This window comes from Strix uralensis, chromosome 3, assembly GCF_047716275.1.
Source record: "Strix uralensis isolate ZFMK-TIS-50842 chromosome 3, bStrUra1, whole genome shotgun sequence".
Taxonomy (NCBI): domain Eukaryota; kingdom Metazoa; phylum Chordata; class Aves; order Strigiformes; family Strigidae; genus Strix; species Strix uralensis.
The window spans coordinates 98,492,955-98,508,141 of record NC_133974.1 but is presented as its reverse complement, the minus strand read 5'-3'; positions in this window follow the sequence as shown (position 1 = coordinate 98,508,141).

Below are 15,187 nucleotides of genomic sequence, written 5' to 3'. Positions count from 1 at the left end.
TGGGTCCAATTCTTTAAAGCAATAGTACTGAGAGCCTGACCTGTGAGGTGCACAGCATCCTCAGGTCTCAGGAGGAAGTAGCACACTCAGATTCACTGGAATAGAGGCATGCAAGATGTGAAATTCAGTACTTCAAAGAACCCTGCAAAAATATTAAGCTATTTGCAGCCCATTCTCCTCAATAACGTGGACATTCAAAAGTTACTTATTAGATGCACCCACTCTGTTTTGTGTGTGCCTTGCTTTGGTTTTAGTCCACTTCTGGTTATTTTGCCCCTGATGTTATATTCCCTTCAACCTAGTTTTGTCTCTTCCCCCATCTTTCTATTTTTTTTTTCTCCAGTTCATGTTAACAGCTGGAGATTGAGCTGTTGGGTGAGATTTCTTCCAATACTGGACCGTTTTACCCATTGACCCAGTGCCTGCTGTGACTTTGGCTAAGATAATACAATTCATTCAGTGTCGTTCACAGCAGGAGCAGAGAATAAATTGTTTCATTACAGGAGCAGAGAACAATGATGATACTACCAACTATATATAAACACAGAGCAGTAGTTACCCACCAGCCAACATGTAATGGAGATGGAAGGCTGGGTGAATTTCCTTAGCTATTGCCATCTGCCAAAATGCATCCTGAAAGAACAGACGTCCAATGTTGTGCTTTGAAAGTTCCAAAACTTGTGATCCAACTGTTGAGTTCATATCCCCCAGACTGTAAATCACAGAGCTCCTAGCCTGCAAAATGATACCAGCTGACTGCAGGCTCAGAGTGAGCGAAAAGAGTTGCATCAGACTCCAGAAACAGAGTGGTAATTCATCTCTGATTTGGCAAAATGTTTTAATAGGTACGAACAGTGACTGAAAGAAAATGCTGGCGTTCTGCCTTGTTTTGCTACCTCACACCCCTTTTCTTCCCCACAACCCCTTTTCCTCCTTGCTGCAAAAAGTATGTATGTTAAAGGAAACAGATTTACCAAAATTACAATCCTGCATGTGAGCCAGCCAGCTTTCACGGTATTGCAGTCAATAGCATGTGCTCTTGGAACGCACCACTTTGGATATCAAAGAGAGATTTGATCAGAAGGCTAATGGGTGTTCTGAGCAGCATTTGTCCCTCAGTTTGCTTTGAAAGCTCTTTTCCATGTACAATAAAAGTAGCCATACACTTTTGTGCAACTGCTACCCAATACCCACAATGAGTGATTATAAGTGAAAGGAACTACTGATTCACTTAGTCATCTTCTGTCACAGATGCCCAATGACCAAACACTAATCGACTCTTTGAAATCTTTTTCAAAGTAGATCTATGCAAACAGGGGGGAAAAAATTACTCAAAATACTTGTGGTTTTGTCGGTAGCTGCTGTGACTACTGATCAGTCCTCTGCTGTTCTTTGGAGATGAGAAATGTGTTTTGAGATTCACAGTGGAAAGAGATTAATTAGCCTTGCAAACTTACCCTTAAATTAAGAAATGCATATTGATACTGCAACTACCAATGAAAAACCACGTTGTGGAGATTTTGTTCTCTGATGGTACTGCACAGTGTGTAAATAAAGAACAGACTACATTAAGTCTCCTGCTAGGGTGATTCCTCAAACTTACAACTTTGAGACCAGAACGTCTCAAAGACAGTGGCCCCGAGTCCTAATACGCTTGTGCTGTAAATAGTCCAGAACCCTCAGAGAAGCAACTGAGCTTGTTAGAGGAGGGACTGTTTCACCCCCTTTTCCCCACAACTTCTGGAATAAGGTCAGCACTCTGCTACCTCTCCTTTCATCTTCAGACTGTGAGATGAGGACAATACTAATCTCTTCCCCCAGCTTGGGAGAGGATGAGAAGAGCCCTGGCCCTTCAACTCCTGTTCTTTTTAGATGACTGGTGGCTGTTTTCCTGGTGGGTTGTGCTGCTGGTGAAAGCCCAGCAGCTGCTTCCTCTGACCTCTGAAGGGTTTGAGTGTCTTGTTTTTTGGCCTGCCCTGCCTTACTCTCCTGGAGCATATGAACCACTCTCTCCTGCTGTGAGGCAGAGGGAGCCTGGGACAGGGTGAGATCAAGTATGCACTTGCTTCACAGGTGCAGGTCACTAGCAGCGTTGGGCAGGGCCAGTATTTGGAGTATTGGTGATATTCCTGCACTGGGAAGAGTAAAGGAGCAGTGTGCTTGCTACAGACCTGTGAGCTTGGTTGTTTGAATAAATGAGGCCCTTAACAATGTTATTTGCACGCAGCACTTGGAGGCTTCTAGCCAGGATTTAATCATGTGTCTTCTCCAGTGTGCTGCTGGTCATGTCCCTTTTTATTTTTTCCCCTTTCTGTGCTTTTCTCTGGCCAATTGAAATTTAAAAGCTATAAAAAGAATTTTTTTACAAGGATCTAGAAATGCACAATTTTTCCTCTTATTGTAAGTTTTAATATTGCTGATATCCATAAAATTTACTTGTTACTTGACACGTCAGTGTGAATATATACAACTCTCTTGAGGATAGCTGAAGTGACAGATGATTTCATTGTTGGGTGTACAATAGGCATAAGTACAATGGAAAAGAAGGGCTGACATCTGCTATGGTGATATGTTTTCAAAACCATGTATTGTCATCTCTTTATTTTGTGTATTATGCAATGATAATTAGGAGTGGCAAAGTGAGCATCAGTTTGGCTGCTTTGTGGTGATTCAGAGTTTCTACTCAGCAATCTATTAGTGCCTTCCAGTGTCTGACAGTGCAGTAAGTATGTTCAAACACCACATCCTTCTGTTTCTGAATTAGTGTGCTAACTGTGCAAAGGCAGCAAAGAAAGTGCTGTTTGTATGAACCATACTCTAGCAGTCCTTCGATAGGTCAACTCCAGATGCATCCATTCTGTCCGTGAAATGTCCACAGCATCATCCACCCTGGAAATATCTCAGGTTAATTTTCTATGCCCTGTGTTTTCTTTCTCCTGGTTTTCTCTCTACCCTGAGCATGGAGTTTCTGTGATGTTTCATGCCTATACCATACCATAGCATACCATACCAGTGAAAACTATAATACTGTAATGACCATTCAGTGGCTTACCTGTAACTGAAGAATAATCTTTACATCTCTGCTGAATTTGACTCACATTCCCCATTTGAAAACCTGCTGCACGACCAGACATGATTGATGGGTAATAAAGTAACACAACCCACTTGCAATAGTAACTTGTATTCTCTGCTGATAGCCATACTTCCAAGCAGCTCAGGATCCCACCAGGAGGGGGATCTACATTTTTAGGTAACGTGGTAGTTCTTGCCCTAAAGTCCCTTTCTAATCTAGAAAGAAGAGCAAGCAGTTAGAAGAGAAAAGCAGAGGAAGAAGGCATAGAGGGGCTGTAATTGCAAATGCAGATTCAAAACCAATAGCTGCAGTCATAGCTGTCAGCACACTGCAGCGCTCAATGTGCATTACATAGAACTGAGAGGGACATTGAAGATGGTGCTTACAAAATGAAAGTTGATTCTCCGTGTAGAAAGTAGTCAGGGAAGAAGTTAAAGCATCGGCAAGGGAATCAGATATTGGCAGAGCAAAGAGTAGGGCTGATCTTTTAACAGGAGAAAGACGACAACAAGAGAGGGGAGCTAAGTCATGAAGAACTTCCAGAGAAAAAAACAGAAAAGAGGCTGCAGTTCCTCTTCCCTTCTTGTGTGCTTCATTTTCTCCCCAAACACCCTGCATACCACATCACCTGAATGTATTGTGCTCTCCAGCCAATTTCACCACCACCACCCAACAGTCTGTATGCTAAGGAAAAGTCATGTTCCTTGTTTTACATGCAGTGACTTAATGATTTACTCATTCAACCCTTACATATATACAGCTATTTTCCCTGCCTAGGGATGGCTGCTGTACTTGTATTTTTTACTACTGGCAGCAATTCTCCATGTAGAAGTGACCCACCTCCTGCTGCATTTGGGCCAGGGAGGATTTTGCCTCCAGACAGATCTGAAGAGGTGGGTTGGAGGGGATGAAACCTTACTTCTGTCCCAGGTGCAGGCTGCTAAGCAGCAGCATGGAGTTGGCAAGGCCATAACAAGGCCCAGCTGTGCCAAAGCCAGCACCAGCAGCTGGAACTAACGAGAGCTGTGGTGGCTATGACAGGCGCTGGGCAAGTCCTGTGGCTAGGTGTTTGATGCAGGGAGAGGTTTGGTCTGAAGATGTGCTCATGTCCCAGTCCTGAGGTGGGTTTACCTGACTGTCTACAGAAGAAATACAGGTAGGGCAGCAAGTAGTGCAGTTGATCTTTGTGGTAGTGGTGTTAGGGATGGTTTTAAGGTGGGGGGAAGTATCCTTTGCTTATGTGAATACTTTGTAAGAGGCTGGTAAAACTGGTCCTCTGTTAAGAAAGGTGACTTAATTTTGGAACCTGGCAGGAGAATTTGCTGTTCCCCTGTAAAAATTCTGATATGTGAGGTGTGTTATTTCCTTGCTAGTGCATATAGTCTACATAAGCATTCAGGACTTGCAACACTTTTCTAATATAATAAATATGAGGGTTCAGGGTTTTTTGTAACTTAACTATTTCTTGTTGTAGCAGATAGAATTTTCAGCTGGGCTTCTCTTGTGTTAGATCTTGTTCAAATGCAAACTCTGTGCTTGTTTCCAGAAAAAAAAAAAAAAAAAGAAAAAAAAGTTTTCTAGTCATTTCTGCTAAATACAAGGTGTCCTGTGTTTTGTGAGCTCTGTGGTAGGATAAAATATGGTAAAAATAAGGCATCTTACTTTATTGTTATTAAATGAATTTACTGATATGTAATGAAAGAATCTTATGTGATACTAAAAAACCCTAATGTGTGAAGGCTTTGCTATGCTTATAAACTGGATATAGCCAAGGGCACTTGTAGTGAGGCACTAACTTTGGGGGCTTTACTTCTTGTCTGAGAGCCTGTGGAAAGGGTAAGAAAATTAGTAGGATTGTCTGTGATAGTTCTTGGGGTGGGACAGACTATGATTAAGACACATAAATGAAACAGTTCTTATAATGAATTTGTCTTGGGTTGGTTGTTGTCTTCCAGTGCAGTTGCTATTAATGTGGTGTGGTGACAGTCTCCTGAGCTGCTATCAGCTGGAGAACAGAAAAAAGCTAGTACATCTGCTGCAATCCTCCCTTTGCTTGTATATTTTTCTTTTTACTGCTTGAGTTTCTTCTAGAGAAAGATTTCCCTGTATTGACACTTGAAAAGATGTGAATGTCTCTGTGTGGGAAACCGCATGTCATAGTGACCCAGGGAACTTGTATTGTATTTTCTGTCACTGGGCAGTGACAGAAAGGCCACCTGAACTGCTTTCAAACAAGGCTGAGGACAGCCCTTCTGTTGCACTAGGAAGCTGAGCTGAGCAGGACAGTGGCGGGAGGACTTCTGTAACTAGCGTTGCTTATTCCAGCTGCAAAAATGTCTGTGAAATTGGAGCCTGTGAGAGAGGATTTACACTTATGTGGCTTGATCTCGGAGAGGTTACAGATGCAGAGTCTTATAGACCAAATACTGTTACTGTTGCACCGTCTCCTCCAAGTTTAACTCCCTACAAAAATGCAACAGAAAGTGAGAATAGAAAAGGCTAAAAGGCAAAGTGTCTTAGATTTCTTTTTCTTGGTCTATGCCCATGTAAACATTCATCTTCTTACAATGCTCTATATGTCAATCCTCTATGTTTTTTTGTGCTCATGAACCAGAATTAACTTGAAGAAATGAAGATATAGCTGAGTAGCTGTGTTAACTAAATGTCAAGAAACATCTCTGCTGCATGTCTTTGCTATTGTGGCAGTCTTTGAGATTGAACTTCTTGAAGAATATAATAAACTATTTAACCTCTTTTTCCTTGAAGAACCCTTTTTTTAGTTTCCCTCAAACTCTTTATTAATGTAAGATATAAAACACTCCAGTCCCCTAAGGTAAGGCTTCTCAAGTTTCTTAGGGGAGAAAAATCTTCAATCTTATTTCAAATGCAAACTAAATGCTAAACTACATTTTGAATATTACCTATATTTGCTCAACTTCATGGCTTTTGCTTGCATGAGTAAAAGGGCTTGTGAACTGTCTTTTTGTCCTAGTTGTTTGGACAATCCACTGAAGTCTTTCAAACCATAGATTGAGAAATAACTCCTTGATTCATCTGTTATTCATTCCTTCATTTTCTATTCTGTCTCCTTCCATTTTCTTCTTTAGGCAGCCTAGTTTGTCTCTTGCTTTTTTTTCCCATTTTCTGAAATTCAAAAGTTAAAACTGCAAACTGCTGTCTCAGCGACTCTTGTACCATTTGGTGGTGGACTTTTTTTTTAATCTTAGTTTCAAGTCACATGGTTGTATCTCTGTGACTAAGAGCAAGGGTGGTTTTGTTTGTAGTGTGAAACACTCCTAAATACAATGAAGCTCATACTTAATGATTGGAAGTATAAGGAAAACATTCTTTAATTATGTATTTGAACCTTCGGTTTGTTGCTTGCAGTCTTCATTTTGCTATGTACATGCATTTCTGAACCAGGGCCTCTTCACCCCTTTCTCCCCACCTTTGTCCATTGTTTGACTACTGAAAAAAATATAATTGAGAGGTAAAGTGGAGAGCAAATTTGGAGGTAGGGAGTTCTTAATAATATTTGTCTTTATTGACCCTTTGGGTGGTTCTGCAGAATAGAAGGACTGGAGTGGCATCAGAGGGCATGAGGGTTTGATGGGGCAGTGGTGCTCTGAGGGGTGGCAGAGATGTTCTCTGTTCATGATTTTGGCCTGTCTTTGCCCCTTCTGTATGGGAAGCAAGAGAACTCTTGGTGTGAATAACTGACAACTTAATAACCCAGAACTTACCATCTATGTCTTCTCTTTGTTTTCCTGTTTGGCTTTTGACATCACCGTTTAGGGCTGGGTGGCAGCAAGATAGACAGAGGGCAAGGTGCAGGCTGTGGGAGGAGACTGGCCATACCTTTCCCAGAGATAGCTTGCTTATCCTCCCATTTACTTTCTATTCCCCTTTTACTGGTACAGAGTTGAGCTGTGCTGGTTGGACCAAACTCTGAATACCCCCATGTTAAAGCTAAACCTTTTAGATAAGCTGTTTTTAACCTGAGTCAGTTCTTACTTGGCTGAATGAGCAAATGTACCAGCATAATGTGAATGAGAGCCACAAAAGAGCAAATGAGAAAGAGTGAGGAAAAGGGACAAGGGGCTGCTAAAGTTGGTATTGCTGCTGAGAGACATGCCTGTCAAATCACAACACAGGTGTGTGATTACAGCAGCAGAGCAGCATGTGTTGTGCTAGAGATTCACCAAATGTGTCTCTTGAATAGGCTGGAGAGGCATCTGTCCTCCCCTGTCAAGGCTTGTTAGCATGCATACTCAGGGACATCAGAGTTTGGTTATCTTTATCTGACTAGATAAAGGCAAACGTGTGTTTTACAGTCAAAAAATGTCATTGTCCTCTTAAAAATGTAGCCCTAGTGGGTAAGAGAGTGATTTCTTTTAATAACTGCTAGTTTTAGGACCAGTCAAGTTAAGAGGAAGACAAAAATCATTCATATTCTGTATACTCAGTAACACTTGAATACCTTGCCACTGCATGCTCTAAAGTCCACCCTCAGCAATTTTCATGTGCAATCCAAATACCTGTGCCAGGTATTTTGGTGACTGAAACTGAGCATAGAGGGAGTTCGGCTCAGAATGGCCAAACACGTGATAAATATGATCTCCTTAGAGAATCAGTTGCTAAGAAATGCTGTGTTGGGGTGTATCCATAATCCTACCAGTAACAAGGTATGATCAACTAAAGCTAGAGAAGAAGCTGCAAAGAAAATTTGCTATCCATTAAGGATCCATAAGATGAGATTCCTCTTTTATGATATGGTCTGTGATGGAAAAAGTGGTGGAAGCAATTCTGATCCATTTTGCAGCAGTCTGGAGGTAGGAACGCTCTCAGATAAAGTGGTGAGAACCAGTTTCCTCACATCCTTATGTTTCGGGGGCCAAACAGGCATCTCCTGCCACTGAGGAGGAAGCCTTAGGTCTCTCCTGACAGGTGTGGCCTGTTGAAATCCTGCCACTGTAGAGATAAGAGGGAACAGGACTCTAGTTAAATTATTTGAATGGGAAGCTGTAGAGTCCATCCCCTTACTCGATGTCCCTGCACTTCTTTTGTTTGTTTGTATTAGTGTAGTGAGCAAGATGCAAAACCAAGACTCTTGCTTGAGTGCCCTGTATGAGAGATCAGGCTGTATTTTGACCCTTGCATTCCTGACTGTATGATACTGCAGTTTCTAAAGCAGGGATAAGCCCTGTGACTGTGCTCTCTTGAGAAGAAGTTTAACTGCTAGGCTGTTATACAGAAGCTGGATGGTGCAACTTAGGACTCTAACTTTCATCTCTAAGACCACACAGATGCATTTTTATTTTACTGTGTTGATGTGTGTTAAGTGCTATCAGGACATGCCTACCTGTTTGGACACAGGAGGCCTAGCTATCACTTGATAGTTTCTGGACTATACTGTGATTTCAGCTGGGGGTAGCCAGAATTAGGTCAGATGCAAAAGCAGAACCAGGGAAGTTTGGGCCAGACAAGAAGACGCCTGGTCTCTTCTGGCCTGAGGCTGCTGCAGAACAGTATCTCTTGGATGCTTAAGGAGGGGGCTGAGGGGGAAACCTGCATTCTAAGTCTTCCTCTCTTTTTACACTTGATTATCACTGACAGGCCCAAAACATCTGTTACAGGTAATGTATACTTCATTTTTAAGGAACCAAATTTATTTTCCTATGGAGCCCTTGATTATCTCAGATGTGTTGCATGGGGAATGTGAACAATGCAGAACTTGGTCTGTACTTTGCTAAGCTTATAGCACACAGTGATATGCTCTCCAAAATGAGGAAAGCCCTTTTCCTTTGATGGTAGAAATACAAATACCCTCTACTTGAGAGATTCATAAGTGGGGAATAAGTCGTCTCCTAATGACCCGTAGGTGCCCAGCTTCTACCAAAGCTAATTTGAAGTGCCTCCTAGAAACTGTGTTCTACTGATTTCTTTGGAATATTTGGAAAGAGGATTTTTGACAAGAGGTCTGGGATCATAAGTGTCATCTGCAGTAGTTCCAGAACTTTTTAATGGGACTTGGCGTGCTGCAGGGACATTCACGTCCCTCACCAGGATGCCATCCAACCTCTTCTTTGAGCAGTGTGGTAATTGCAATATGTATAAATGTTGAATTAATTGATTTTATAGCTAAAGAGTAGATTGAGCATTTAAATGGGTCAGATGTACAGTGCTTACTCAAAGCTGTTCTTATTTACTGTTGACTTGACAACATAAAATTATGCAACTTAGAAACTTGAAATTTTGTGAAAATTAAAAAAAACAAAACAAACCCCAACAGATCCCTTGCCAGTTGGGTATGGATCTGTGTTGGTAAATGATGGAAAGTAAATAGCAAATCCTATAATGTTGTGTTTGTGGTTTTGTCTCTGTTGGTCCCTGCAGCCAATTACCTTTGAATCAGGAGATAAGAGTGCACACAGTTCATGGATGTTTACAGTAAATAATGTGACATTTTGGAATGTGATACTGCAGGCAGTGCATCATTTCAGCATAATCTTCATCAGTATTTACTCAAGTACTTTTAGGATGCAGTAGCCTGTTGGGCCTCCAGGAGGTAGAAGACATAGGTTCATATTTAAGTTCTAAATCACACAGAAGAGGAGAGATTAAAACTGAGTCCTCTGTATCCAAGCACAGCACTCATTTAACTCTGGCTAATTTGGAGCTTGAATGTCTTAGTTTTTCATGGAAAGGCAATCTGTTTAGACATCTATGTCCAAAGGAGAGAGTTTCCAGGGAATCGGGCACTATTTTCTGGGATTTTTTTTTTTAATTCTTTGTATGAAGAAGGGGGCATACATCTAAAAGATGGCTCTTAGCTGCAGCTCTGGGATGTGTGAAGGAATAACATGCTAGGTGAGAATATCCAAATTAATCCCTGCTAACAGCCGTAGTTTTAACTTTCCTTAGCTCTTCCAGAGTTGCCTGTATTACTGAGTTGGAGTCTTCTTAATCATGATAGAGATGGATAAGAGCAGCCTAACAGTGCAGGGCTTTGATTTCCTAGGCTTGATAAGCTCTGTCTTTTTGGACCCACAGTTCTTTCAAACAGTCTTTGCCATTACCATTTACCTCATGCAGTTATTTCCAGCTGGATTAATTGTTCAAAAGACTGTGCTGTTCAAATTTGGTGAGTGCTGATTACCACCTGTATCCCAAAATAAGTGGACAAGGGGAAAAAAAATAGGCTCTTGTGCATTCCCACACAAAGGTTTTGAATCAGGAAAGAAAACAGGCTGCTTATAGGTGAAAGAAGCAGAGTATTACCAGTAGTGAGATAGCTGATGTGAAACCTTTGCTCTCATTCGTGAGGCTTTTGGCACACAGTATCTTCCTTCTACCTGTCCCTCCCTCCCTTCCCCATACCATGTGGAGTGCTGTAGGGCTGCCCTCAGCTGTCTGCCTTCCTCACCACTTCTTTTGGGCAAAAATTGCCATCCTGTTTTCCTCCCACACCCCTGAGAAAACCATTTTTAAACCATACTGAGCTGATGTTAAAGCAATCAACTTCAGTCGTCACTAAAGAAACTTCAATAACATTCTAGCCAGTGTTAGTTCTTCAGTCCTAGTTTTTCCTGAGTTAGTACCAGCCCTTGGATAAGGATGCCCTCTTGGATCTTTAATTCAATTTTTGCTGTTTAAAAAAATAATTCTCTAGATGGAGGCTGGAAAAATGAGTTAAAACAGTCTGATCTGACCCCTCTGCAAAGAATGCATGTGTGATCTTGGCCAGCAATGCCTGCAGGTAACCCAGTGACCTAGCATATCTCTCAGAAATTTATGTTCTTCAGCCTTGATCTGAAGATTGTTACTGCTCACCCATTTGTTGCAGCCTTGGGTAATTTGAATTTCTAGTAGCTGTTTTGCCTTTGTCTAAGAGATGGAGCCCTCTAGTTATAGCTACTCTCTTTGTATAAGTACCTGTAGATTGTGATCAAGTTAACTTTTGACCTTCTCTTTGATAAGTTAAATCCCCAGATCATCCTCACTGTGAGGCCTTGTGTCAATTCTGTGACATTTTTCTAGACTTTTTTTTTTTTTTTTTTCCTGAGGGGGGTGGGAATGGCAAAGGTTCAAATTCTTGGTAAAAGGAGCTCCTGTGTACTAACTTGTATTTCTAACATGGAAGTACCATGGCCTTTTCAGTAGTCATGTGTATATGTTGGGTTATTGAGGTAGTTAAACATTAATATTCCCATTTCACAAACTGAGAAACTGGAGCTGAACAGTCAAACAACTTATTCAGGGTCATGCTGTGATCCAATGATACCTGCTCCTGTCTTCTGTCTCCTCAACATCCATTGCAGTGCTACTGCTCACATCTGAACCTGAATGCTCCCTCCACAATGACTTTGAGATGCTAGCTGTTACCGTGACACGTACACATGTGCATTTCATTGTTAAAAAAAAAAAAATCAAAAATTTGTTAGAACATTGTTAAAGTTATGAAGTCTAACACTTCAAAGAAAAAAATCACTATTAAGACTGTTAAAATTTATCACCTTTTTCATAAATTATAGTAGTATCTCATTATGTCAGTGCATATGCTTTAATTTTCTCTTTTTACAAATACTCCTTGCCTCGCTAAGTATACAGAACAACAGCAAAGGTATAAGTAGCCAAAACCAGAGATGTGGTCAAAAATGTTAAAGCAAATTCAGCTTGTAATTGAAAAGTGAGTGTTACTTTCTTTTTCCAAAGTTATTCTGAGACGTGCCTTTGCTTTTGAGTATTCTCTGTAATTAACATCTGGGTTGGAGTTCTGTCATCAAACTGAGGAAAAACAGATGGTCTGATATAAGCATATGTGTGTTTTGTTTTGCTTTTAACAAACATATCTAAATAACTTGCATTAGTTATATGTACTATTGATGCACCAGCACATATATTATTGAGACACCAAAACTGGAAGAAATGTGTGACTTGGAACAGGCTTTAGAGAAGCTTGCAAATCCAGTTGGCAGTGTCTAGAAGGAATATGAATATTCTTACCAGGTTGTGACCTTGCAAATTCCTTTATAGGGCATGTTCTTTGTTAATATCTCTGAGGCTGAGACTGTTGCATTTCAATGCATTTAAATTCCTTTCCTTTGTTTGCCCCTGGAATGCGTATTCTTAGTCACCTAGCTATTGAAGGCTTGGATGCCTTTTTGTCTCCAACCGGTCCTAGAACATTACTGTCTCCATGGCAGAAGAGGATAGGTATGGCTGATAATAGTATCTATTTAACGCTTTCCTCACATAATGTCTCCTGAATAGGAGGAACAGGTAGGCTAGAGCCTCTTTTCAGGTAGCTTTGTAAATTTCTGTGACAGTATTTCAGGCCCTTGTTACAATTGCTAAGGGGCAGGAGGGAAGACTAATATTTTCTTAGTTCAAAGGGCTCCAAAATGGATAATCCAGTTTATCAGAAATTCAGTTTATTCACCAAGCAGGTCGTTTTTTGGCAGAAGCAAACATAGTTTATAAAGGCTGGCTTGTCTGATCAAGAAGCATAAGGATAGGCCAGGACAGACTTTAAAAGTACCCAGTTTATCCAACAAGTGGAAGTAATATTATTTATTTTTAAATGGGGTTTTACCATTGATTTTAGAGGGAGGTGAACCAAAAGTTAGCTGAGAATCCAACTTGGTATGTATCTTTTGTGTCCTAGTAAAACATAATTCATAAATCTGTGCTGTAACACTTGCAATCAGTCTGTTAAATCAGATGTTTGATTTAAGCTACCTGGACAATTCCAAGCAATGAGAAGGAAGGGGGAAGCCTTATTAACAATTTACAAAGTGCAAGAAGGATAATCTAATCAAATTACAGTAAATAGTTCAATATGTTCTCATAGTTATCTCCTATCTTGTCACTACTAGGACTAGAGTCACTAGGATTTGAGTAAAGTTGGGTTTATTATTAACCAAAGCTTATGTAAGATGTTATTGCATCTGATTCTATTTTTGCAGTTACTTGGACTCTGTCGATCTTTCAGGCACAAAATGCTGCCTGTGTAAGAGTGCTCATATGAAGCAATTGTAATTAGCACTAGCTGGGCAACAAACTGGGCCTCACAAGGGGGGTGGTATGGCCAGCCTGTGCTTCCTGCAAACCAAAATGTGATGCCTTTGCTGTTCTGAGAGATTTTGAGGAAGTGCTTGAAGGGTCGGGGGAGGCATAGGGCAGGATACTACCACGTATACAATGAGGTAGACTTGAGCTGGAAGATGGCATAAGCCCTGCCAGCAGTGTGCCACTGCCACGGCTGGGAGAGAGACCCTTTGAAGGGGGTGTCACCAAGTGTGGCAGCACCTGAGCTCAGGAGAACTGGAGGCTGTGCAGGATCTTCAGCCCCTGTGTGGAGGGTGCCAGGGCAGGGCTCCCCACAGACCAGCAGCAGAGCGCCTCAAAAAATTGCACATGCAGAGGAAACAGTGCAGGGTATGCAGGCTTTCCAGGCAGCTTGCTGGCCTGTCGTAGGAGGCTAGCTGCGTGGCAAAGCAGGCACCTCCTGGTGGGGTTCCCCAGCTCTGAACCTTTCTGAGGGGTTACGGGGATTCTCCAGAACAGTACCAGCCTGTGGGAGTCTGGCGGTGCTGCCCTCCATTGCACAAAGAAGTATGCCCTTGTGCAATGTGTGGTTGGTGTGGAATTGATGAATTACTTCTCTATGCAATGAGGTATCAGTTTGGCCTTTTGGATTTTCTGAGTACCACCACTACTCTGCTGATTATTTTTTTTTCCTCCCTTTTTTTAATTTCCCTATGAGGCATAAGTGGAAACAGGAGACGACAGGCACGACTGAGGGATCCAGAATCCCAGGATGGACATGAATGGGATTTTTCTCAGGAACAAGTATAGCCCTGCCATGAATGATGGGACATGGGAATAATTCCTGCCTTTTTTCCTTGCTCACCTCCAAACTGCATGGTGTCATGGAACTCCACCTGCTCCAGGGCAGCATGTGGCAGTCCTGTTCCCCTGCACCCCCTGACCTTCCCTGCCTCCCCAAATGTGCTGGGGTGGCAGGCAGATTGGCCAGTTTGGCAGGTGAGGTTGAGGAGCTGTGAAAAAGCTGTGATATTGCCTTGTAGGGGGGAACTACAGTACCCTAAACATGCAGGTCCACTGCAGCAAGGGATCAGGGTATGGAGATTTAAGAAAATAGTCAATGTCTCCTGGCTGCTGTGAGTCAAATACATGGCATGCTCAAATGTGTCACGCTCGTGTGCAGCCTGTCAGAGGAGAGAAGACCTTTCTTAATGTTTTGGGTTTGCCTGCGTCATAAATAAACATGTGGGACTTCCTTAAACCTTTCAATCTCTGCTGCATTTTATCCCACATCAGGGTAAGGAAGGGGAACCAGAGAGGTACAAACCGGGACCTGTGGCTCCTGTGTGGAAATGCATTGTTGGCTTACAGTGAGGGATCCCACTATCTCTGATCCACTTACCTGCAGGGAGCCAGCATGCCCTGCTGATGCCAACACGGAAAGTACAGCCCTGATGAGGTGTGCTTCACCCCGAGGGTGGCTCATGCTGGGTTTCTCTAACTGTCCACATAAGATGGCCCAGGGTGAGATAGTGCCCTTAGAAACCTGGATGCTTTGCTGATTGAGGGCTCAATCTCACTTTCAAATCTCCCTCGTACCTCTCCTCAGGGTGGAAAACCTGGGGCATGAGAGCACCTCAAAGTTTCTGTGAAGTCTGAAGTACGTGTGGCTGTTTTCAAGAGGAAAATTGCCAGAGCATGTAACAGCCATCTCTGACATGAAACTGCAGCAAAAAATGCAACTTATCTGTGCTAGTGACACAAAAGTATGTGGTAGCTCCCCCAGGTTTTGTCTAAGCCAGTTCTGGGGTTTTTTTGTGGTTCCTTAGGAGTATAGGGTGTATCTTGGGGTGTGCCAGAGACCCCCAGAGCTTGGTGCTGCAGCTGTGGGCCACCATTACTTCTGCTTGATGTCTGCTAGATCAGGGTGTAAGCACCTCTGGAGAAAGGTTCGCGTCTTGAGGAGGGGAAGGTGGGGCTGTTGTGTGAGAGTTGGTGTCTTTTACTTATCTGAGTCACAGGCATAAACAGCTGAAGGAAAGAGGCTGGTTGATGTATATGCTG